The 27,341-nt window shown below is 41.7% G+C and overlaps 1 long non-coding RNA gene across 2 annotated transcripts in view; it reads left to right on the plus strand.

Annotated features, from left to right (window-relative positions):
* LOC147365668 (uncharacterized) overlaps positions 1-27,341 on the plus strand; it is a 292,745-nt gene that overhangs the window by 168,171 nt on the left and 97,233 nt on the right. For both annotated transcript variants that reach the window (XR_015132645.1, XR_015132644.1), the window contains exons 4-5: positions 18,208-18,287; positions 24,119-24,236. This is a non-coding gene — a long non-coding RNA (uncharacterized LOC147365668). The remainder of the gene's footprint in view (positions 1-18,207; positions 18,288-24,118; positions 24,237-27,341) is intronic.

Below are 27,341 nucleotides of genomic sequence, written 5' to 3' on the forward strand. Positions count from 1 at the left end.
GTGCCAAAGGAGGCTGCCTCGCCTTCTATGTTTCAGCTATGTGTTTCTGAGCTGCTACTAGCTTCAGGGGCAAAATGAAGCCAATGGAAACCAAAACTAACCCCAGAGGCTGAGGGGTCATATGACCATGTATGACCTTGGACGTGTTACCTAATCACTTCCTGGATACTGAGCCAATGAGGAAGATCTTTGATAGAGCAATATGAAGAGAAGCTATACACCATGGAGATCTATGGCTAGAAAACAATGGTGGGAACACATCTAAGCTCAGCCTATCAGTCAGAAAGTCTTAGTACGCACTTGGTTTTGTTCAATGCACTTATCATCTGACCGTTGGATAATAATGTTCATTTCAACATCAGTGCTTTGTGCAGACAGTGAGGCTTTAAGAGGAAGCCACCGCAAGAGGCGAGATGTCCTATAGGATGAGTGACCAAAGGGGTAGATGCTTTGGGATACAGGAAAAAAAGAATATGAAGCTTTGCTATCTGCCTTAGCAGCAGCAACAAGGTCTTCAAATATATACATGAAGACAAGAGAGGGTGACTGGGTACATAAATGGACGAAGGGACCACGAGTAATCCATCAGTAGAAAAACCGGGCATCTCCTGCAGCTTGAATAGGCACTGTAATGAATAATTCACTTGCCTTATTTAGTTTCTGCAGTCCTTGAGCTCAACATAATCTTTGCATAAAGTGACAGCTGGAAGTAGTATTTCACTTTTATAACTTTCAGAATATTTCTTGCAGTCAAGTATTTGATTTTGTGCCCATGTTTGTTTTTGCACCTCCTTGTGCTGCACAGCAACCCTGCTCCTCCAAGCCAAGGCCAGACAGAGGCTGGGAGGTGAGTTCCAAGTGGCCGACAGTGCCAGGTTTCAGATATAAGGAGGTATCTTTCTGTCTCCCTCTTTTCCTGGTGACAGGGAGAGCAATTTCTCTGCAATATTACATTTGAAATGATGCCTAGCTTTTGCTAAAGATAAGCAAGCTGCCAGCGTGGAAAAAGTGGGAGGATGCGGGATTCCAGAGCCCAAGAAGGATTGGAAGGCTTAGTTCTCATCACTTCTATAGTTCTAGGAGGAGCTGACCATTTCAATCACCATCGCTCCATCTCCAGGACCTCTGGACCTTCCAGTGAGGGGCGGGGGAGTGGGGGAAGGCATAAGTAAAATAAAATAGCTTAGGGTTGTTGATAGAGTAAGAGAAGAAGTTAGACTTTGCAGTAAAGAGTAAGAAGGAAAGCCATAGACAGACATATAAAGTATAGGCTAAGTATCTAGATCATTCCTGTATGTCAAAATTAAGGGGACTTCCAAATATTGGGATTTTCTTGGCAATCCAGCAGTTAAGACTTAGCCTTCCAATGCAGGGGGCTCAGTCCCTGGTTGGGGAGCTAAGATCCTACATGCCTCATGATTCAAAAACCAAAACATAAAACAGAAACAATATTGGAACAAATTCAATAATGACTTTTAAAATGGTCCATGTAGCTCAGTTGGTATAGAATCTGCCTGCAAGGCAGAGGACCTGGGTTTAATCCCTGAATCAGGAAGATCCCCTGGAGAAGGAAATGGCAACCAACTCCAATATTCTTGCCTGGAAAATCCCATGGACAGAGAAGCCTGGAGAGTTATAGTCCATGAGGTTGCAAAGAGTCATATACAACTTAGTGACTAAACTACCACCATGTCAAAAAAAAAAAAAAATCTTTAAAAAAATTAAGGCTACTATTGTTAAAACTGTGGAAGACTTTGTGAAGATTAAAATTTAAGGCTGAAGTGTTTACCTTTTCAAAGAAGTTGGTTTCCCTTCTGTTGAATTTACAAAGTAGTTATTAATTCTTCCTTCAACACTTTATACCAGAATTAAACATAGCAGGTATAAAAATTGTAAAAAATGGAATTCTGGAGAATCAAGAGTCCCACAGCTTCTCATTTCCTCCCCATTCTTACCATCAATGACTGACTTCACACCATCTCTGAAAGATTTCAGATGCCTACTCCCTTCCATTCTAATTACTCTCTGCAAGTGTCATTTGGATATCATTGCCTTCTTAAAAGTCTGTAATGGCTCCCAAAAGTTCTTCAGTTAAAAGCAAAGCTCACAGTCATGGCCTTCCAGATCCATCAGCTAATAATTCATCCATCAAACATTTATTGCATACCTAATGGACATCAGGCATTTGAGAGATGTGGGGAATAGACACTGAAAGATGGGTTTACAGTGTTGAGCAACAGTTTTGAAGGAGAAATTGGGATGTCAACGGCCTTCCATCAATCAGTGTATGAGTGCAATGGGACATGGAGACAAGACCTCTAAAACCCAAAGCTGGAAAACATGGGACACTTTCTGGGAGAGATGATGTTTAGGTTGCTTTTAAAATAAAAAGTACACATTATCCAGATGAATAAAGTCTGTGTCCAGGAGACAGCATGTGTAAGGGCACAGAGGTAGGAAAGAATATGGTTCAGAGAACGGAAAGAGGATCAGAATGAGAGGAGGGGAAAGACTGGTGATGAAACCAGTCTGCTCTTAACCCACTCAGAGCCCCGTAAAGAGTTTGGATTTCAACTCCAATGTCATGAGTTGACATCAAACATTTTAAGTAAAAGGACATAAGCATGATCGTTTGTATCTTAGAGAGATTTCTCCAAAAGTTCCATGGAGAGTGGATTGTATCAGGAAGACCAATCCAGAAGCAATTAAAGAAGCTAGTAGAGGACTTCCATGGTGGTTCAGGGGTTAGGACTCCACACAGTCATTGCAGGGGTTCTATCCCTGGTTGGAGAAGTTTCACATGTCATGCAGTGTTGCCAGAAAAGGAAAAAAAGCTACTAGATAAATAAGGATTCAGATTACAGCAGTGATGATACAGAGTAGAGTATAGAAAGAAAATATGGGAGATGAATTTAGAAACAGAACTGATAATATCTGGTCACAAATTGTATTGGGAAGATATTCTGAAAGGAGAGACAGAAATCCAGGTAACCGATTTGTGACTTTGAAGAATAGCCAGGTCTGGGAGGAGAGGTACACTCAGTTGTAGACATGTTTTTGAAAGACCTTTGTATATACAAATCTATGCTGTAGGCTATGTACTTGAGTAGGAAGTATATATTTAAGAGTTATCAGCATATTAGTTATACACATAATAGTTAAAAGCTGGGAGAATAGATGAAATTTATTTGGGTTTTATACCTAAAACACAATTAATGATCTGAAAGTTGAGTTGAAAGAGTTACATCATAGAAGCCAAAGGAAAAAAGAATTTTAAGAAAGAAGTGGTCCACAGTATTAAATATACCAAAGGTGTCCAATAAGATAGAACCCCAAACTATATGGTAATTCCATGACCTGTCCACAGTAGTTCCATTCAAATAGTAGGGATAGAAATAAGAGTGTAGAAAGTTGAGGAGTGAAAGAAAAGCCAGACACAGAGAAAAGAGAAGTATAATTGAATCATCCAGGAAGGACTTGTTTGCATGCTAAGTCATTTCAGTCGTGTCTGACTCTTTGCGACCCTATGGACTGTAGCCCACCAGGCACCTCTGTCCTTGGGATTCTCCAGGCAAGAATACTGGAGTGGGTTCCCATTTCCTTCTCCAGGGGTTCCCAACCCAGGGATCAAACCCATGTCTCTTATGTCTCCTGTATTGCAGGCAGGTTCTTTACCACTAGCACCACCAACCCAAGACTAGATTATACTGCAGCAACAACCAATTCAAATTTCAGTGGCTTAACACAACGAAAGTTTACTTCTCACTGTGCCCTGCATCCAGGGCAGGTCGTCAGGGGACTCTGCTCAGCACAGGAGAGACTCCCCTCAACACAGGCATTTATAACTTTTACCTCAAGAAAAAGAGAACTGCTGAGTCCCATAATGGCGATGGAGTGCAAAACTTTCTCCTGAAAGCAACACCTGACACATTGTTCCAAATTTCCAAAGCAGATCACACGGCCACACGAGGCAGAGGAGGAATGCAATGTTGCCACATGTCCAGAAAGAGGACTGGGTTGTCTGTGCATGGTCTCCATGAGGGGATTAGGGTACCACTAGCTACAAAGGGCTATTACGTTCCAGGAGAGATTTTTGTCTGGTTGCTTTTTAAGATGGGGCAGACAGTGGTACTAGTGAAATATGTGTCCACAACTCACACTTTGTGCTCTCGTTGTGCAGCCCAATGGTAAATACCAGTCCTGTCTAATCTCTCTAAAGGAATATCCTTTCTACTATGCTGTACATCTTCAAAACTCTACTCAAGAATCACTTCATTCATGAAGCTGTCCATTGAAAAACTTGATATGTATCACTGATAAGCTTGGTTACTTGTGTCCCAGTTCATTTTGGTGGGCTTCCCTTGGGGCTTAGCTGGTAAAGAATCTGCCTGCAATGTGGGAGACCTGGGTTCGATCCCTGGGTTGGGAAGATCCCCTGGAGAAGGGAAAGGCTACCCACTCCAGTATTTTGGCCTGGAGAATTCCTTGGACTAAGTCCACTGGGTCGCAAAGAGTCCGACAGGACTGAGCAACTTTCACTCTCATTTAGGTAGGTGTATTTTCTTATGTTTCTATTATTGAGTTCTTTGTATCTTTTTCACCAGTTTTGAAGTTCTTTCCCCCAACCCTCAAAAAAGACAGAAGGTTCACTTTTGCTTTGTTTCTTTCAATGGGGTAACTGGCCACAAGATCCAAAATCGACCAATGATGTGAGCTAAACAATTGGTTTCTCCCCGACCAGAGAAGACATTTATGCAAAGTTCTTTGGACTCGATCACCCTTGAGCACATAGCGTCATTTATACAATGGTTTATGAAGCAAACTGCAGCTGGTTTTTTCCATGGCCGAAGAACCAGGAAACAGAGCAGCGGTGTCCTGACTCTTATGGAAACTCCACCCCGTGTACTGGCAGCATCGTAATTTTGCTTAGTCTGCTTTCTGGGATTAGCCCAGACTTGTCAAGTTCTCACTTTAAAAAGTTGTGAATGCATTCACCACATATTTATGCCCTGGTTTGAGTTCCCTGAGTCATACAGCAAATTTCCATTGGCCATCTATTTTACTTATGGTAGCGTATATGCTTCCATGCTACTCTCTCCATTCATCTCACCCTCTTCTTCCTCTCCCCTGTCCTTGTCCGTAAGTCCGTTCCCTATGTCTGTATCTCCATTGCTGTATGTGAGTAGATTCATCAGTACCATCTTTCTAGATTCCATATATATGGACTACAGAATGTGCCTGAAGACATTTGAATTTATACATTTTTATAACATGATGAAGGTCAAATAAAACAAGCCTGAGAGCTAAATCTATACTTGGACTGCCAATCTGTACTCCATGGTTAAAATCTTTAAGATAGTTTCCAACTTGATTACTCATATGCTTCTGAAACAGATTATTACTGATGTTGACATCTGCAAAGAATTATGAGGAAGATAACACCATTAAGAAACTTAGTATTACAATGGAATACTATTCTGCCATTAAAAAGAATAAAATGTTGCCATTTGCAATAACATGGACGGCCATGGAGGGCATTGCTGCTGCTGCTAAGTTGCTTCAGTCCTGTCCGACTCTGTGCGACTCCATAGACGGCAGCCCACCAGGCTCCCCCGTCCCTGGGATTCTCCAGGCAAGAACACTGGAGTGGGTTGCCATTTCCTTCTCTAATGCATGAAAATGAAAAGTTAAAGTGAAGTTTCTCCGGCCTGTCCAACTCTTCACGACCCCATGGACTGCAGCCCACCAGGCTCCTCCATCCATGGGATTTTCCAGGCAAGAGTTCTGGAGTGGGGTGCCATTGGAGGGCATTACTGCTAAGTAAACAAGTCAGACAGAAAGACAAATACCATGTGATATCACTTATATGTGGAATCTAAAAATAAAAACCAGTGAATGTAACAAAAATGAAACAAACTTACAGGTACAGAGAACAAACTAGTGGTTACCAGTAAGGAGAGGGAAAGAAGGAAAGGCAAGATAGGGGTAGGGGATTAAAAGTTTCAAACTACTATGTAGAAGATAAACTACAAGGATCCATTATGCAACACAGAGAATATAGCCAATATTTATAATAACTATAAATGGAGTATGGGCTTCCCCAGTGGCTCAGTGATAAAGAATCCATCTGCAATGCAGGAGCCACAGGAGACATGGGTTCAATCCCTGGGTCAGGAAGAGCCCCTGGAAGAGGTGCATGGCAACCCACTCCAGCATTCTTTCCCCATGGACAGAGGAGCCTGGCAGGCTACAGTCCATGGGGTTGCAAAGAGTCAAACAGGGCTGAGGGACTAACACTTTCACTTTTCACTTTCATGCATCAAAACCACAATCTTGGCCTCATTATCATGACTCAAGCTACTGAATTCAACAGCCACAGATAAGCAAGCTCAGGAGGACTTTGGAAGTGAAGCAGGTGCACAGGCATTGGGGTGAGGATTTCCATGATGCTCAAAGCTGAAAATGTAGATTCAGTCATGACATTTTTCAGCCAGGAGGAGTCACAGAAACCACCCACACACAAAATAAATAGGTCAATACATAACCCAGACAGACCAGGAGAGGCTTTTAAAGAAAAGGGAAATTTTGTTGAGAAGTGAGTTTAACAGGAGGATGAATGAGGTGGCAAAGACAGTGTATGATTAGGGAAAAGCTACACAACAGCTCTTTGGGTGTTTCCTAAGGACGACTAACTATTGTGATCCAACGAAGCTACTAGATAGCCTTCCCACAGAAGTGAGAAAATGTAGTTTGGGGTCTTGATAATTTCAATTCTCAACTCAGGGAGGCAGAAATACTCAAGGAGCCTTGCAGCCAAATTGTAATCATAAATAATTTTCCTCTCAAGTGGGCTGACTCCAGTTGGCACTGATCAGCTTACAGGTCAGCACAAATATTTTTATAATGAGCCATAAAAAGGGGAAAATATAGTCTAGCCTGGCAGTCAGAAATCCTGCCGCTTTCTCTCAGCAACTCAACCGGGTCTGATCTGGATAACTGGCCCAAACTGATAATATCAGTTCCCAGACTGTTTCTGTGGCCACAGGATCTTCCCTTTCAAGCAGTGCAAAGTGTTACAAAAACGGGCAGCATGTACTTGAGGGCCGGGTGGTCTAGACCACTGAGCAGTTCCCAGCATGGTCACAGGTGCCTCCCTCCCCACCACCACCTCTACTCACTAAGCACACATTCTTTGTTACTCTTTTTGTCTCCTCCACTCATACCTCCTCTTATTATTCTTATTTTCTCAGTGTTTCTCTATTCTGATACTGATGTACTGATAGAGTCTGATATGTTTTAGTCCTGTGAGTTTGGCCTCCACTACCAAGCTTCACAGAAGGAATAATTGAAGAGGCAACTGTCCTTTTATTTACAGTGAAGATGCCACTGAAACCAAAGCTCCATGAGGGCAAACATCATGTCTGCCTTGCATAGAGCCGGCATTTAAGAAATGCACACAGGTAGTGTTTCACACGTTTTCAGTAATTGAAACACATTTGTCATGTATGTGTGTTAGTTGCTCAGTTGTCTCCGACTCTTTGCAACCCCAAGGACTGCAATCTGCCAGGCTCCTCCATCCATAGAATTCTCCAGGGAAGAATACTGGAATGGGTTGTCATTTCCTTCTCCTCTTAGTTTTTTGATAAAAATACACATGAACACTTTGAAGGTACTGTGTTCCATCCCCATTCTTCAAACATCCTAAGGCACAAAGAGCAGAAAGCTGCTTGTTTTGGATTGAATGTTCTCCCCACCCCCCACCCCCCACCTCAGATTCTTTTGTTGAAATCTCATCACCAATGTGATGGTTTTAGAAGTGATGCTTTGGGGAGGTGACTGAGCCGTGAGAGTGGAGTCCTCATGAATGGGACTGGTGTCCTTACAAGAAAAGGTCAGAGAACTGGCTGGCTCTCTTTCTACCACGGGAGGCGACGAGGAGTTAGCAGTCTGCATCTTGGAATAGGGCCGTTGCCAGGTCCTGTCCGGGGGGCACTCTGATCTCAGACTTCAGCCTCTAGAACAGAGAGAAATAAATTTCTGTTGTTTATAAGCCAGCCAGTCTATGGGACTTCGTTATAACAGTCTGAACAGACTGAGACACTGTTTATGGAGTCTCCTGTCTCTGACTATTTCCAGCCAGCCCCTCAATCAGGAGTTCTATTTCAGTAAAAGCAAAAGAAGAGAAATGGAACTAGAACCGGCAAATAGCTTGGATGTCCCAAACTCATTTTCTCATTTAGAACAAGACTTTATTGATATATTGGAAACTCACGTTGACCTTGTCTTCTAACATTTCCCCCAGCAGCTAAGAATCTCAGGCCATTAAAAAAAATAATAAATAAAAAGGGTGGGGTAACTACCATATGTGAAGAAGGAAATGGCAACCCACTCCAGTGTTCTTGCCTGGAGAATCCCATGGACGGAGAAGCCTGGTAGGCTGCCGTCCATGGGGTCGCACAGAGTCGGACACAACTGAAGCAACTTGGCAGCGGCAGGCAGAAACTACCATATGAAGTCTGCAGGAAACTCTGGGAAATGTATTTTATCAGAGAGGTTACAGCTCAGCAGACGTGTTGAAAGAAGGTAGTTCCACACTGTAATAATAGAAGGAAGCAGGCGCTGTTCAGCACTCTGGGCTATTAAATCAGGGGAGATGTTTTTTGATTTTGCTCTTCCAGGACCAAATGTCCTGGCCTAGCCCTCCAAATTCCAATGACTGGTAACCAGCAGAGGCCAGTTTACAACTACTTGCTAAGTACTACTGTGACCACTGAAGCCTTCCAAGCCATTATGCAACATGTTTATTCCATGACATGTTTTGAATTTAGAGACTAAAATCACCTTCTATAAACTCAGACTGCTATTTTAAACTTAAGGCAATTTTTTTGCCAAGGCAGATGGAAACAGAATAAATGCATCATCATTAGGACCATCAGCATCCTACCTTCCAAACCACCTTTAGGAAAACCAGCATTCTACAACTTTGCTGTTCTCTGAAAATAGAAACACAGACTACTTTTACCTAGGAGGGTTTTTGCAGATCCACACCAGCCCTGCAATTTGAATCTAGATAGAAGAAAATGTGGAGAAGGCAATGGCAACCCACTCCAGTGTTCTTGCTTTGAGAATCCCAGGGACAGGGGAGCCTGGTGGGCTGCCGTCTATGGGGTCGCACAGAGTCGGACACGACTGAAGCAACTTAGCAGCAGCAGCAGCAGCAGCAGAAGGAAATGACATAGGAAATACAAAGGTCTGTAATGTCTTGTAGTCTGACCAAGGGAGATCAAACCAGGCAATTCTAAAGGAAATCAGTCCTCAATATTCATTGGGAGAACTGATGCTGAAGCTGAAGCTCCAATACTTTGGCCACCTGATGTGAAGAGCCGAGTCACTGGCAAAGACCCTGATGCTGGAAAAGATTGCGGGCAGGAGGAGAAGGAGGCAACATAGGATAAGACAGCTAGATAACACCATCTACTCAATGGACTTGAATTTGAGCAAATTCTGGGAGACAGTAGGGGACTGGAGCCTGGAGTGCTGAGGAGCCTGGAGTACTTCAGTGCACAGAGTTGGACAAGACTAAATGACTGAACAACAACAGCTAACCAGGGGAAACTGAGTTACTCCATTTACCAACAGAATGACAGAATGTTTTAGCTTAATATCACAATTTGATTTTGTGATATACACTTGACTACTTCATATTAACTCTAGTGATCTGATGGTGCTTTTCCTAGTCCCTGCATTAACCCAGAAATGCCCATCAAAGTCTGTCCCTCAGGCGGAAAAGCTAGTATCCAAGGAAGTAGAGCCCAACAGAATGATGTTGTGATAACGTTACCAAACCAGATTTGGGTCTGCTCTCCCAAGCAAAGTCAGTCTACTGACACGAGGTTGTATATGTGTGCAGTTGCTCATTTGTGTCCGACTCTTTACAATCCCATGGACTGTAGTCTGCTATGCTCCCCCCTATGGAATTTTCTAGGCAGAAATACTTAGGCAGGTTACCATTTCCTACTCCAGTGTATCTTCCTGATCCAGGGGTCAAACCTATGTCTCTTTGCATCTCCTGCATTGGCAGGTGGATTCTTTACCACAGCACTAATTGGGAAAATGCTGATTGTGGTGAAGGAAAGTACAGTTTATTTTAGGGCCAAGCAAGCTCAAATGACCCAAACTCCTGAACAATTTCAGAGGGTTTTTAAAGAGTGTGAGGGAAAGGGTCATGGATATGTGATCAGCTTGTACACTGATCTGGTTGATGGTGAAGTAACAAAGTGATGTGTCAGAATCCCAATCATCAGCCTCTGGTTCCAACCAGTCTGGGTCTGTTGGTCAACTTGCAGTTTACTTCTACCTCATGGGGGTTTGCAAGTGAAAGTGAAAGTGAAATCGCTCAGTCCAGTCCGACTCTTTGGGACCACATGGACTGTAGCCTACCAGGCTCCTCCATGCATGTGATTTTCCAGGCAAGAGTACTGGAGTGGGTTGCCATTTTCTTCTCCAGGGGATCTTCCCAACCCAAGGATCGAACCCAGGTCTCCTGCATAGCAGGCAGATGCTTTACCGTCTGAGCCACCAGGGAAGCCCTAGGCATCTGTACAACAACTCAAGGATATGGCTCAGGATATTATCTATTGGCCTTTAGGAAAAATTAAAGGGACTTGACTTTGTCTATGGCTAAACTATTATTCCTTTGTCTTGCCTGACTGCTTTCCTTTGTTTCTACATTTTCTCACTTCTCTGATTAAGTTTGCTCTTTGGAACTTAGGGAAGCCCTAGGAGGATAAAGCTTTTCTACAAACAAAAGACAGGGAACATGGGGGAGTCTGGTCCTGGGAAAACCATACAGGGTCCTGCTTGGTTTCAGTAACTTCACCCAATCACAACCCCCCCCATTCAACACTAGATAAACCTTTTAAATCTAGAAATGTAATGACCACTTCGTACTATAGCATATTCAGAAATCCCTAAATCCCAAGAGCTAAAATTACAAGGCAAAAAGTAATCTTTAGTACAATAACTTGAAACCAAATTTTATCTCCTTTCAGGCACTATAATTTGAAAAGGAAAGAGATCTTGAAAGTAATGAAATACTCTAATCCACTGATAAAGCCTCCCTTAAGTCATTAGTTTTTTTTTACAAGTAGACATAACATACTCTGAACAATATAACTAAAAAAACTGTTTTTAGAAAACAGATAAACTTTTTTGGCATCTAAACCATTCAATCTGAGAAAGAATATGGAAATGCCATTTTCTATTTTAAAAAAAATTTAGTTCTCTGATTTGGGCAGCCTGGGAAATCTCACCTCTTGTTCCTTAAAAAAAATAATCTTTTGTTTAGTTCCTTGAAGATTAAAATTTATGGTTTTAATTATTAAAACACTTTATTATCATTGGTAGATGGAATAAAGTACATGTAAAGTTGTTCTTTGAAAACTTTCAGGAAAAGTAATTATATATAAGAGGGATACTTTTCAACAAAAGGGAGAACAATTTAAAACAATGTAGGCTTCTATTTGCACTGAATTTTTAAAAAAGTTTTAAATTCTAAAGTATCTAAAAATTCTAAAAAAATTTTTTAAATTCGAAAATATCATGACACTCAGTTATTAACCCAAGCTTGTCAATGGCCGCATGTGGTTCATAGCCACATCCTGGTCTACTCTGTGGTTTCTAGGAATGAAGGCGACTAATGGCCATTAACCACAGTGAATCCTGTGGAACTTTCACCCAGGTTAAGGCAGCCCATATGATGGTGGCTGGAAAAGCAAGGGGAAAACGATCAGTTGTGGAAGGCTTAATATGAATTAAGAACACTCTCAAAAACTATCTCACTTAATCTTCATACAAAAAAACTTTAAAATAGAGCTTATTTGCTGTTCTTGCTGTTTAGTCGGTAAGTCTTGTCCAACCCTTTGTGATCCCATGGACTGTAGCCCACCCAGCTCCTCTGTCCATTGGAAGTCCCAGGCAAGAATACTTGAGTGGGTTGCCATTTCCTTCTCCAGGGGATCTTCCGGGCCCAGGGATCGAACCTGTGTCTCCTGCACTGGCAGGCAGATTCTTTACCTCTGAGCTACCAGGGAAACCCACAGATTATTATTCCCATGCAAAATAGGAGGAAAACAAAGCTCAAAGACATAAATAACAAATAATTTGCCAGAAGTCCACGGGTGAATGATCAGCATGGCCTTCAGGTGTGTGTGCCATTAACTGTACTGGGCAGCCTCACCCTGATAGGTCTCTGTTTTAAGGTCCCACTGTATTTCTGAGTCCTCCCTGGAGCCCTTGAAGACTGTTAGCAGTCCTGGCCTGCAGCAGAAGAGCTTAGTTGAGTTTGCATCCAGACTGTTAGGCTCAGCTTTGTAAATGTGAATAATAAAGCCAGTCAGAGACAAAACTGTGAAGTTGGCAGCCATGGTCTTTACCACCTCCACCCTCTTTCTCTGGAGACTCCTTGATGCCTTGCAGATGCTTGGCTCCTCCAGCCTTGCCTTCTCCTGCAGACCACAGAGGGCTCTGTGTTACAACCACCTGAGTGCCTGCCTCACCTGACTCCCCACTCAGTGGTCAACTCCTGAAGGACACAGAGCATCTCCTTTCCCTGTTTCTCTAGGGTACTTACCCCTGAGTGAGGGCTCAGTGAATATTTGTAGGAAAAAATAATATATGAATTAGAAGCTGGGCCTCGCTCCCAACACTAATCAAAATATCCTAGTCTGGTATTTGCATCCTACAGTTTTTGTTTCTTAGTGACAAGCAATATGTGCTTTTAACTTATTAAGGAATGACTCACTGCTTGACCCTCTCAGAGGCTATCAGTATTGTGTGTATATTTGTGTGTATGTGTGTGTGTGTTTGAAGACTCAATATTCAGTCTGTGTAGTATATCATTGGCTACTTTAAACTTGAGGACTTTGGCACAGGTTATTTGAAACGGCTCCCAAGGTGGTGCTAGTGGTAATGAGCCTGCCTGCCAATGCAGAAGACATAAGAGATGGGGGTTTGATCCCTGGGTCAGGAAATCCCCTGAAGGAGGGCATGGCAACCCACTCCAGTGTTCTTGCCTGGAGAACCCATGGAGAATCATGGCAGGAGCCTGGCTGACTACAGTCTACAGGGTCACAAAGAGTCAGACACGACTGAAGCAACTTAGCACACACGAACTTTAAACTTGAGCACATTGGCACGGGCTCTTTGAAAGGGCTGTATTTCCATAAGATTGAATATGGAACAGTCACAGTGTCTAGAGTCAAGGCCGGTACACTAGCGCCAGGGGTGGTCTGGTTAACAAGAACAGCAGGAAGAGAGTGGAGTGAATGCTCATACACCACACTTGCCATACATGTTATCTCATTGAATCTTCACAACATTCTTTGAGGCCAGTACCATTACAATTGTATCCAAAAAAAAAAAACAGGGCTAGAGAAGTTATCAATTTTGCCAAGATCAGATGTGGAATAACTGGTAGAGATAGGATTCAGATCTGCCTGGTGGTAGCTCTCTCTTATTTTTACTTTTTGTCACTATGCCTGGATCCCCTGCTCCTCAAAGTTATTATCCAAGCGGCAGCCAGAGGACTGAAGACTTAATCTAATGCAAGGAAGTATAGGGTGAGAAGGCAATGGCACCCCACTCCAGTACTCTTGCCTGGAAAATCCCATGGACGGAGGAGCCTGATAGGCTGCAGTCCATGGGGTTGCGAAGAGTCAGACACGACTGAGCGACTTCACTTTCATTTTTCACTTTCATGCATTGGAGAAGGAAATGGCAACCCACTCCAGTGTTCTTGCCTGGAGAATCCCAGGGACAGGGGAGCCTGGTGGGCTGCCGTCTATGGAATCGCACAGAGTCGGACACGACTGAAGCGACTTAGCAGCAGCAGTAGCAGCATAGGGTGAGACGAGGCTTCCCAGGTGGTTCAGTGAGTAAAAAATCCGCCTGCCAACTCAGGAGACACAGGAGATGTGGGTTTGATCCCTGGGTTGGGAAGATCCCCTGGAGGAAGGCATGGCCACCACTCCAGTATTCTTGCCTGGAGAATCCCACAGACAGAGGAGCCTGGTGGGCTCCAGTCCAAAGGGTTGAAAAAAATTGGACACGACTGAAGCGACTGAGCATATGGGATGAGGACTAGAATGGTTAGACCACTAGTCATATGACCAGGAAGAGAAATCTTGGGATGGAGGAGAAACAAAACCCATTTGGCGCAACTGCCAATGCCTTGACAAGGACCCCACCTGATATCCCACTAATCGGACCCCTTCTATTGCCATAAAGGCTCTTGCCTGTGGTGACCACAGGACTATTTGGGAATCTACACCAGCCACACATCCCCAAGAGGCCCTGCCCAGTGAGGACCTAGAGGATTTCTTCAGCACAATCTTAGGAAAGATCCCATTTAATGAGAAGTTCATTTCATAAACCCTCAAGATATTCCAATTCTATCTAAAAGTCACAATATAAAAACAAACATTCAAAACAATCACTGGGTGATTAAATGGATACTGGAAAGAATGAAAGCCTGAAGGATGGAAGAAAGACCCAAGTCTTATCCCTAAAACACCAACTCTGAAATCTTGGGTCACTTCCCAATTATGCTGAACCTCGGTTTTCTCAGCAATAAGATTGTGATGATAACACTTCGTTTTTAAGATGCTTGTGAGACTTCTGTGAAATGATGTACGTAAAATATATAGTAGAGGTCAATGAATGATAGCTTTTATTATGATAGAGACTCCTATATATTAAAAATAGATTGTTATTATTTTAAATAAAGTTGTGAATACTGACAACCAGCCCAAGACTTACTAAGAGGAATTTGTACTAAAATAGCCTCAATTATTTTCTGGTAATCAAAATGTAGTTGGATCCTGTGAGGAATTTTACATAGTCTGTAAAACTGTCCTATGGGCATGAAGACAACAGGGTTTGTACAGCTAGGGGGACTCATGACTATTCAAACGCCTTACTGAAGATTATTATATATCAGTCTTTTAGTAAATATCTAGTACTTTGCTCCATTTTTAGAAATGTATTTTTTTAATGACTGCAAATAATACATGTTCATTCTTGAGATTTTGAGAGTTATAAACATTATAAGGAAAAAATGAAAATCATCCCAAATCCCAATATTACCATTAATTTTATATCCTTCCATTCTCTTTATTTTTTCAGTCTCCAAATTCAAGTGTGCATATATGTGTACAACCACAAACTGGTCATGCGTTATACACAAGTTTGTATAACTGAATGTTCACATGAAAAATTTTATTAAACATTCTTCTAAAATATGATTTCTAGTAGCTGCCTCATATTGCATCTTATAAATTTGTTGTATTTTATTTAATCAGTTCTTAACTGGAACTTTAATCTTGTTTTTTAATACTTTATTATTTTAAATATCAGTGATGAATATAATTGTAGATAGCCCTTGTGCACGGAGAAGGCGATGGCACCCCACTCCAGTACTCTTGCCTGGAAAATCCCATGGACAGAGGAGCCTGATAGGCTGCAGCCATGGGGTCTCGAAGAGTCGGACACGACTGAGCCACTTCACGTTCACTTTTCACTTTCCTGCATTGGAGAAGGAAATGGCACCCCACTCCAGTGTTCTTGCCTGGAGAATCCCAGGGACGGGGAAGCCTGGTGGGCTGCCGTCTATGGGGTCACACAGAGTCGGACACGACTGAAGTAACTTAGCAGCAGCAGCAGCAGCCCTTGTGCATATTTCTTATTATTTTTAAAATAACTTCATTTTCTGTGACACATTTGTAGATTTGCTGGGATAAACAGAATGTACATTTTTGTGGCTTTTGATATGTATTTCAGTATTCTCCCTTAATGATTCAATTTTGCTTATTAAACTACCCATTTTATTCAAATATACATACTCTGGGTATTAGGATATAAAATGCTATCAAATTATTACTTTAATTTATATTCCCTTGCTGGGTTGGAAGTTTGAGCACTTTTCATATACTTATTGATCATTTAATTTTCCTTTTTAAAGAATTGTCTGTTCATAAACTTGTCTCATAATTCAGTTGATCTTCATTATAATTTCAAATGATGTGTAAAAGCTCCTAAAAGATGAAGGTATAAATCTTTGAGCAGTATGATCTATTGTAAATATTTTTCTTAGTTGATCACGTATGTTTTATTTTGACTTAACATGTTTTGATTTTTGACATCTGTAGTGGGACATTTTTTATGAGTCAAATCTACAAATCTTTGCAAAAGAAAAAAGAAAATAAGACCCATATAAAACAGATAACCTAAAAGTGTGGCAGAAATAAAACAAATATACTTAAGTTATGACAAAAAAAATGTTAATTGTTTAAGCTTCTTATTAAAAAATAATCTCAAAGTGAGTAAAAAATCTAAATTCAAATTTATAGGAGATAGTCATCAAAAGTGCTATCTATTTAAGGCAAAAAGCATCAGTTAAGGGCAAATAACAAACAAATAATGCCTGCAATACTGCTGTAAGAAAAATTAGAATTCAAGGCAAAAAAAAAAAACATTAAGAGGACAAAGTAGCACATTTTACCAATAAAGGAACAATTATATGAAATATATGCTAGTCACAAAACTCTATGAGTTTAATAGTTAAGAATCAAATATATAAATAAAAAATTATAGGAAATTCCAATCAACAGAAATATGATTTTACTGTAATAACAGAACTTACCACTCAGTTTTTGACAGTTTAAGTAAGTGAACAATAAATAAATAAAACACCAAAGATAAAAATGATCTATATGAACTTACTCAAAAGGATTAGAAAGTAGATATATATCAAACTAGTAAAGTAATGCTTAAAATTCTCCAAGCCAGGCTTCAGCAATACGTGAACCATGAACTTCCAGATGTTCCAGCTGGTTTTAGAAAAGGCAGAGGAACCAGAGATCAAATTGCCAACATCCACTGGATAATGGAAAAAGCAAGAGAGTTCCAGAAAAACATCTATTTCTGCTTTATTGACCAAAGCCTTTGACTGTGTGGATCACAATAAACTGTGGAAAATTCTGAAAGAGACGGGAATACCAGACCACCTGACCTGCCTCTTGAGAAACCTGTATGCAGGTCAGGAAGCAACAGTTAGAACTGGACATGAAACAACAGACTGGTTCCAAATAGGAGAAGGAGTACATCAAGGCTATATATTGTCACTCTGCTTATTTAACTTATATGCAGAGTACATCATGAGAAATGCTGGGCTGGAAGAAGCACAAGTTGGAATCAAGATTGCCGGGAGAAATATCAATAACCTCAGATATGCAGATGACACCACCCTAATGGCAGAAAATGAAGAAGAACTAAAGAACTCTGGATGAAAGTGAAAGAGGAGAGTGAAAAAGTTGGCTTAAAGCTCAACATTCAGAAAACTAAGATCATGGCATCTGGTCCCATCACTTCATGGCAAATAGATGGGGAAACAGTGGAAACAGTGGCAGACTTTATTTTTCTGGGTTCCAAGATTGCTGCAGATGGTGATTGCAACCATGAAATTAAAATACACTTACTCCTTGGAAGGAAAGTTATGACCAGCCTAGACTGCATATTAAAAAGCAGATACATTACTTTGATAACAAAGGTCTATCTAGTAAAGGCTATGGTTTTTCCAGTAGTCATATATGGATGTGAGAGTTGGACTATAAAGAAAGCTGAGCACAGAAGAATTGATGCTTTTGAACTGTGTTGTTGGAGAAGACTCTTGAGAGTCCCTTGGACTGCAAGCAGATCCAACCAGTCCATCCTAAAGGAGATTAGTCCTGAGTGTTCATTGGAAGGACTGATGTTGAAGCTGAAACTCCAATACTTTGGCCACCTGATGCGAAGAGCTGACTCATTTGAAAAGACCATGATACTGGGAAAGATTGAGGGCAGGAGGAGAAGGGGACGATAGAGGATGAGATGGTTGGATGGCATCACCAAGTCGATGGACATGGGTTTGGGTAGACTCTGGGAGTTGGAGATGGACAGGGAGGCCTGGTGTGCTGTGGTTCATGGGGTCGCAAAGAGTCGGACACGACTGAGCAACTGAACTGAACTGATATATCAAACTCTGTGGCCAAAATAAAGCTCACATGGTCCCCAACTTATGGTGGTTTAACTTAATGATTTTTCAACTACGATTGTTTAAAAGCAATATGCTTTCAATAGGAATTATAATTTGAATTTTTATTTCTTCTCCAGGTTTGCAATATACAATATGATCCTTTCTCCTGATGCTGGGCAGAGAGCCACAGCTCCCAGTCAACTAAGGTTTCACTAGGGTAAGTAACTAATGTACTCAGAGCCATTCTGTACCCATAACGTATTCTGTTTTTCATGTTAGTACAGTGTTCAATAAATTACAGGAGATAATCAACACTTTATTATAAAATATGCTTTGTGTCAGATGATTCTGCCCAATTGTAGCCTAATATAAGTGTTCTGAGCATATTTAAGGTAGGCTAGGCTAAGCACTGATGTTCCATAAGGTAAATGTATTGAATACATTTTCAACTTATGATATTTTCAACTTACGATGGATTTATCAGGACATAACCCCATCTAAGGGGCTTCCCTGGTGGCTCTGCAGTAAAGAACCTGCTTGCAATGCAGGAGATGCAGGTTCTATCCCTGGGTCAGGAAGATCCCCTGGAGAAGGAAATGGCAATCTATTCCAGTATTCTTGCCTGGGAAATTCCATGGACAGAGGAGCCCGGCAGGCTACAGTCCATGAGGTTGTAAAAAAGTCAGACATGACTTAGTGACTAAACAACACCCCATCTAAGTCGAGGAAGGTCTGTACCTCTTTTTTTAAAAAAACAAAACAAAACACTGGCTTAAAACTTATAAAAACTGCATTGTACTCACAAAGAAAACATAACTTCAATAAAGTAGTTATACTGTATACAATCTGATCCAAAGCAATAACATTAGTCATTACTAACAAAGTATAAACAAATAGAATAAAATGGGCTGGAGGGATTTTTTTTTTCCATAAATGCTTCTCAACAACTTGTGTCAAATAAAAAACTTTGTTTACCAATTAAATCCAAACTGTGGACAGAGTCAAATCCAAGACTTTAATTATTAGCAAGCTGTATTAAGTAAAAGGATAAATGAATCCTTAATGTGTGCTTCAAATGGTAATTGCACAAGCATAGAAAGGGGCATATTTCGTGAGCAGAAGTTCAAGAAGAACCTACACTGTCTCAGGTGCAGAGTTTCAGAAGAAACCAATGCAGTCTTAGGTTATGTTAATAGGCATTAAATCACCAAATAAATGCCAGAGATGATCCCCATTCTACTATGTATATCACACTCTAGGGGTAGAAAGCATCATATGGCTCAATGGAACGAGAAATAAAGAAGAAATACTAAAAATATTGGAACAATTAAAGCAATCTCTCATTTTCTTTTCTCTGCCCCAGTTCTGGGGTCAAGACAGCATAAAATATGGTGGGATTAAGGAAAGATGATGGCTATCTTGTCAAAAGGAATAAAGAGATGATCAATACTTTTGTCATAGTTTCATTTCTCCCAGGGGTGGTGATGTGTGAAAAGTGAAAGTGTTAGTCGCTCAGTCAGGTCTGACGCTTTGTGATCCCATGGATTATAGTCCACCAGGCTCTTCTGTCCATGGAATTCTCCAGGCAAGAATACTGGAATGGGTTGCTATTTCCTTTTCCAGGGGATCTTCCCCGTCCCAGGATCAATCCCTGGTCTCCTGCATGGCAGGTGGATTCTTTACCATCTGAGCCATCAGGGAAGGTTCTTGTGTAGAAATGCACATTTGGAGTTGGGGGATTCTTTTTTATTAGAAAGTGTTGTTGACTTTAGGTAGAGAAGAGGTTTGAGACCCAGGAGAGAATGCTGGATGGCTCAGTGTGAAACCCCTTGGACCTGTTTTTGAGAGTGAGAAGGAAAGGACATGCTCAAGTTTCGTCTTAACTAGCTTATCATAGTAGGACGATGAAGAAGGAGTTCAGGACAGAAGCATGATCACACAAAGATGAAAGTACATGTGGCTGAGATAACCTCCAGCTGTATTTTTGGGTTCCTTGAGCTCAGAAAGTGAAGAGGAACTAAAAAGCCTCTTGATGAAAGTGAAAGAGGAGAGTGAAAAAGTTGGCTTAAAGCTAAACATTCAGAAAACGAAGATCATGGCATCTGGTCCCATCACTTCGTGGGAAATTCACTTCATGGGAAATAGATGGGGAAACAGTGGCAGACTTTATATTTTTGGGCTCCAAAAATCACTGCAGATGGTGATTGCAGCCATGAAATTAAAAGACGCTTATTCCTTGGAAGAAAGGTTATGACCAACCTAGATAGCATATTGAAAAGCAGAGACATTACTTTCCCAACAAAGGTCCATCTAGTCAAGGCTATGGTTTTTCCAGTGGTCACGTATGGATGTGAGAGTTGGACTGTGAAGAAAGCTGAGCGCTGAAGAATTGATGCTTTTGAACCGTGGTGTTAGAGAAGACTCTTGAGAGTCCCTTGGACTGCAAGGAAATCCAACCAGTCCATTCTGAGCCCTGGGATTTCTTTGGAAGGAATGATGCTAAAGCTGAAACTCCAGTACTTTGGCCACCTCAGGCAAAGAGTTGACTCATTGGAAAAGACTCAGATGCTGGGAGGGGTTGGGGGCTGGAGGAGAAGGGGATGACAGAGGATGAGACGGCTGGATGGCATCACTGACTCGATGGATGTGAGTCTGAGTGAACTCCGGAGGTTGGTGATGGACAGGGAGGCCTGGCATGCTGCGATTCATGGGGTCGTAAAGAGTCAGACATGACTGAGCAACTGAACTGAACTGAGCTCAGTAGGTAGCAGAATGGCAGACAGATGCAGAAAATAAAAATACTAAAGTCATTGGTCAGGCCACATCAAAGGAACATATTCAGGGTTAAAAGCTACATTTTAAGTAGAAAGTATTAGTTGCTCATCATGTCCGACTCTTTGAGACCCCATGGATTGTAGCCTGCCAGGCTCCTCTGTCCATGGATTCTCTAGGCAAGAATACTCGAGTGGGTTGCCATTTCTTTCTCCAGGGCATGTTCCCAATCCAAGGATCGAACCCAGGTCTTCTACATTTCAGGCAATTTCTTTACCAACTGAGCAACCAGAGAAGCCCATACGTTTTAAATAGAGAAGGTGATAAGCCAGAGAACTTGCGGAAGAGGAAGACCAGGGATTATTAGGAAAGGTTAATGGTTATACCTACAAAAAGGTGAATGAGTCAGGTGACTTCATAAGCATATGAAAAGGCTTCCATGTCTCTGTTGGTTCAAGAGTAAAACAAGGCAGGAAATGGTCTAAACTGTAGGGCCAAATATGCCTCTAAGTTCAGTTCAGTTCAGTCACTCAGCCGTGTCTGACTCTTTGCAACCCCATGAATCACAGCATACCAGGCCTCCCTGTCCATCACCAACTCCTGGAGTTCACTCAAACTCACATCCATTGAGTCGGTGATGCCATCCAGCTATCTCATCCTCTGTCGTCCCCTTCTCCTCCTGCCCCCAATCCCTCCCAGCATCAGAGTCTTTTCCAATGAGTCAACTCTTTGCCTGAGGTGGCCAAAGTCCTGGAGTTTTAGCTTCAGCATCATTCCTTCCAAAGAACACCCAGGACTGATCTCCTTTAGATTGGACTTGACTCTCAAGAGTCTTCTCCAACACCACAGTTCAAAAGCATCAATTCTTCAGCGCTCAGCTTTCTTCACAGTCCATCTCTCACATCCATACGTGACCACTGGAAAAACCATGGCTTTGACTAGATGGACCTTTGTTGGCAAGGTAATGTCTCTGCTTTTTAATATGCTATCTAGGTTGGTCATAACTTTCCTTCCAAGGAGTAAGCATCTTTTAATTTCAAGGCTGCAGTCACCATCTGCAGTGATTTTGGAGCTGAAAGAAATTAAGTCTGACACTGTTTCCAGTGTTTCCCCATCTATTTCCCATGAAGTGATGGGACCAGATGCCACGATCTTAGTTTTCTGAATGTTGAGCTTTAAGCCAACTTTTTCACTCTCCTCTTTCACTTTCATCCAGAGTTCTTTAGTTCTTCTTCACTTTCTCCCATAAGGGTGGTGTTATCTGCATATCTGAGGTGATTGATATTTCTCCCAGCAATCTTGATTCCAGCTTGTGCTTCCTCCAGCCCAGCGTTTCTCATGATGTACTCTGCATATAAGTTAAACAAGCATGGTGACTCTTTTTCCTATTTGGAACCAGTCTGTTGTTCCATGTCCAGTTCTAACTGTTGCTTCCTGACCTGCATATAGGTTTCTCAACAGGCAGGTCAGGTGGTCTGGTATTCCCATCTCTTTCAGAATCTCAGCTCCCAAACAGGGATCAAACCCAAACCCCCTGCATTGAAAGGTGGAGTCTTAAACGCTGGACCACCAGGGAAATCCCAGGAGGGTATTTCTGAATGTTGTGAAGTGGTAGGCCTGGAACTTTAACTGAGGGCTCCCTCTGAGCCCCAGGATTATCAACATATAGATAACCAACTCAGTCATTTTAGGGCTGATGGCCTAAAAAGTTGAAAATGATATGCACTGCCATAAATGTAATTTCTGCTAGATGCTCATACAGTTCACACTCACAAAAGTACCTGGCAGCCATCCCAATAATAGCATCTGCATGATGACTAAAGGGAAAACAAGGCCTCAATATTTTTGACATTTGAATAGCCTAAGGAGGCTAGACTATACTCACATAAACTTTGTAAAAATAACTGTGGGCATGTGACGAGGAAAAGGAAAAAGGTGGGCAGGATGACAAAGGAAGATAAAGTTAAGTACATATAATCAGCATCTACTTCCAATTAGTACAATATATGACAATTGTTTTTCATCACATACCATTTTCCATCAGGTGGTATCCTCAGGGGAAGATGGCAAGATCACCATTGTGAGGGATTGACATTAAACCCCACTGACTGAGGACACTAACACCTTGAGTTCTCTCTCTCTTCTGTCTCTGCTTCTCTCTAGATAAATAGATGACAGATAGATGGGTGGATAGAAGAAAAGACAGATGACAGATGGATAGATATACAGGCAGACAGATAGGTGAGACGTTGCTCCGTAAGAGTTGGTGGCCTCACACCTTTACTTCACCTCTTTGATCACTATGAAAATGCATATTCTTTGAGAAAATAACATACTGTTCTAGTAGACATTGATGTTTTTAGGGCTGCGGGTACTATGGGATATCATAGCACTTCAAATCTTGACTTGAGAGGTGCTGAAGAAATGCAATGAGAATCTGTGTAAACGGTGTTGGCCATATAGTAGGTGCTCAATGAAGGCTCATTTCCTCCTTCCGCAGCTCTGCCTCCTGTATCTTGCTTCTCCCCTCAAAGGGTAAAGATGTGATTTGGACAGTAAAGTATCTACCTGCAATGCAGGAGACCTGGCTTAGATCCCTGGGTTGAAAAGATTCCCTCGTGAAGGGAATGGCAACCCACTCCAGTATTCTTACCTGGAGAATTCCATGGACAGAGGAGCCTGGCAGGCTATAGTCCAAGGGGTCGCAAAGAGTCAGACATGACTGAATGCCGAATAGTCAAAGGCTAAAAGAATCACCTTGCTGGAGTCATGTTAATTCTCTCACTAAGTGGTCCAGGTTTGGGACAGTGACAAGTACATTTGCCTTGTCTGTCTCTGTTCTTTGCCGAAACGTTATCCTGCCAACAAAATATTGCTCCTTCCTCTTGGTAAATGCTAAGTTCCCTCAAAGTGCTGATTCCCTTTGTTTCCCCTTCTTCCAGAGGAACTAAGCTTTTAAACCTTGGTTTCTCTTCCGTTTAACTCAACTACATAAAAATTCAACTTAACAGCTCTTTAGTGTCTTTGAAATAGCATATGCTATGCTGGGCTCAGCTATCTGAGGTCACAAAATGCACACCAGGAAGTTCCTGGGCACCTAATGAATCCTGAGAGACTCAGGCCAGGTTAAGTGTGGTTGGAGGGCTTCCCACAGATGGGTCTCACTGCACTCCTCACTATTAACCTGAAGTCCAGAGGCGATGCAGTAAGTCAGCCTTCACTCTTAGGCCTTACAGAGCCCTGCACATGCTCAATTCTGTTTTGTTTTTATCGCAGTTCTAGATTTGAATGAAACAGCCGTGTTATTGCCGTTGAAGCCTGGATTAACTCGGGTTGCTGAGACCGTGTCAAAGTTTATCTGCTATCAAGGATTTGGCAATGGAGACATTAAAAGGTAGGCATACCTTGTCCTGTAATCATAGGGTGTAGCTAAAGCAATAAACTTGCTTTACTTACAAACATGACTAGCATTTTAGCAAACTGGCTCGTGTTTGTAAGATAACCAATTCAAGGAAAATTCTTGCCATCCAGGCATCTTTTCCACTGCCCACCCTCCATGTGTTGTGGGTTTGGTTGTGTGTGTGTGTATTTTAAGATAGTAGTAGCAATCTCTTTATTTTGTTTGTTTATTTATTTGCTTACTTTGACTATATCAGGTCTTATTTGAGGCATGCAAGATCTTCTTTGAGTCATGCAGGATCTTTTGTTGCAATGCACAGACTCTCTAGTTATGACATGAGAGCTCAGTATTGTAGTGGGTGGGCTTAGTTGCTCCTCAGCATGTGAGATCTTAGTTCCCTGACCAGGGGTCAGACTTGTATCTGCTGCATTGCAAGGTGGATTCCTAACCACTGGAACACCAGGGAAGTCAACCCACAATGTGTTTTGATTCATGCTCAGTACACACCTCTCATTTTGAAATGGCCTGAAGCAATGACAATGTGATTAGAAGAGATATGCAAGACGTTTTATCTGTGGAAGTTTCAGAGGTTTCAAAGATATACAGGGTGTGTATATTCCAGTCCAGTCTACAGAGAAGTTAAGATGTAATGATACACAGGCAGGCGGACTTGGCCCTCATGGGATCACAAGCTTCTTTGACATCACCTAAGATTCCTAGCCTCCCATTTCTACAGAGAATTTTTCAAGAAGAAAATACAACATTGATGCAGGTCCCCAGAACTACACGTGTGCCTGTTAAAGGGAGGCTACCTTATTAATTTGAAGGTTTTAATTCCTAATACCTAACACTTCCCAGGTGGTTCAGTGAGTAAAGAATCTGCCTGCAATGCAGGAGACACAGGAGACATGAGTTCAATTCCTGGGTTGGTAAATTCCCTGGAGGAGGGCATGGCAACCCACTCCAGTATTCTTGCCTGGAGAATCCCATGGACAGAGGAGCCTGTGTCACAAAGGGTCAGACACAACTGAAGTGATTGAGCACACACAAGTACACATGTGCCTAACACATACTGAGTCTGTGCCATGTGTCTGGACCTACATTTGCGATGCACTTTACATGAATTATCTTATACGAGATAGATAATATTATGTCTACTTTACAGATGAGAAAACTGGGGTTCAGAAAGTCATTGAGACAATTCCTCCAGTAAAAGGCAGTGACCAGGCCTCCCCGAACCTAGAACCACACTCTTAATGACTGTGCTGAGCTTCCATGGGGAGAAGCAACTCTTTAGAACTGGGAGAGCCTGGCCAATATGATCCCCTATAAGACTAATCTCTTCTTATGCTGTAAACCAGGTTTTTTTGATCAAGCAGAGTATAGCATACTTACACCCTTACATATACACTTTTCCTGTAGAAAGTCCTCATGAATGTATATAGAAAGTAAAGATATTTACCAATATTTCACCTCTGTAGGAAATACACACAGCACTATACAGGGCTAGTCTTAACATAAAGTCATAAAGTGGTTACCAGTTGCTTTCAATTTGAAGAATTCTAGTAAATTTTTTCTCTGCCTTCTCAGAAAATTTGACATACTGCTGTTGGAAAGGATATTATTGAATAAGGTCCACTCATTTGCTGAAGATTGCTCTTTTTGTGGTATCTCTCTTTCAAAATGCAAATATTACAGAGGAGTAATATTAGAAGTCATAAACAACTTTGTGTAAATAGTTTTATTATAGCCATCAGTGCTATGAGCCAGAGAAAGTATTGGAGTGTCTCAATACACAGTGGGTCTCTGCAAAAACCAGGACAAAAAAATCTAGTCAGTATCTAGGAGGTGTCTCGGAATCAGTGAACAAGTGTGCAGATGACCAGCATGCAAGGAGTGATGGTACAACTTTTGTTTCCAGGGGGAAGCTGGATGTTCCAGTTTTCTAACAGCAGTAACTTTCTTGATGCGATTGTGAAAAATGGATTATTTTCAAATTTTGTCTATGGCTTCTGGGCATTTTAAACATTCTCAGATTCTACACCTAATAATTACTTTGCTTGAAAACACCCCAGGATATTTTCTAAACTTTTCGAGTGAATAAAAAGATAGACCTGGATATCTGCTTCTGGGAACATGGAGTATACATGTCTTTCTCCCATTCCTCCGACTGAGAACAACTAAAAACCATGGATATTACATACAAAACAACCATAAGCAATCTCTGAAAGGTGAAGAGAAGATGGCAGATTGGCAGTGGAAATTAGCACACAAGGATTAACACAGCAGTGAGTTCTCTGGATTTTCTTTCTGCATCCTATATCCCAGACTGAAAGCTGGAAAACTCAACAATCCTGAAGTACATGTGGGTTCAGATAAAACAGGCCCCTGAGTTTTCTCTCTGTCTCTAGTCAAAGGATCATAAAAGAGAAGAAAGGAAGGAAGGAAAGAAGTTATAAAGAAAGAAAGCATTTACACATCTGCTCTTTTCCAGCCAAACATCAGAAAAAAACCTGCAGTACCACTTACGCATGCCAATAAAAGCTAAGTGGAGCCTAGGCTTCCGATCTCAAGAAGCTGTAACAAGGCACCTCAACACCCTCACCAGGATGTTGTCAGAGAAGGCTCAATATGGAACTGAAGTTTTCATCCTCACCTGGCAGTAATAAGCCATTCAGCCCATACAGTGTCCATGGAGACCATGTGGGAAGTGTGGACTGCATCTCTCACCTGGAAGAATGAAGGACTCCCATTTCCAGTGGGGTAGTATCAGAGGAGCCTTCATGGAGACTCAGATCTTTCCAGGGGTAACAAAGCCACCAGGGGTTAACAATACATGGAATTGTCACTGGAAAACACATGGGAAGCTAAAACTCCCATCTCCATCCAGAAGTAACAAGGAGCAACCTCCTTCTCCCCAAGTTGAAGAAAGGACCAGTGGGAAACCTGGACTTATACCTTCACATAATGCAACAAAGCAAGATTCCCTGCTGGAGTAGTGTCACAAAAGAAAAGAAACACTTAAACAAAACCACCTAAAATTAAATGACTCTGTAAGATCCAGAGTCTCACAACATAATTCCAAAAATGTCCAAGTTC

This window comes from Bos grunniens, chromosome 9 (assembly GCF_055505025.1).
Source record: "Bos grunniens cultivar Pamir isolate PY7600 chromosome 9, Bosgru_T2T1.0, whole genome shotgun sequence".
In the NCBI taxonomy this organism is placed as follows: domain Eukaryota; kingdom Metazoa; phylum Chordata; class Mammalia; order Artiodactyla; family Bovidae; genus Bos; species Bos grunniens.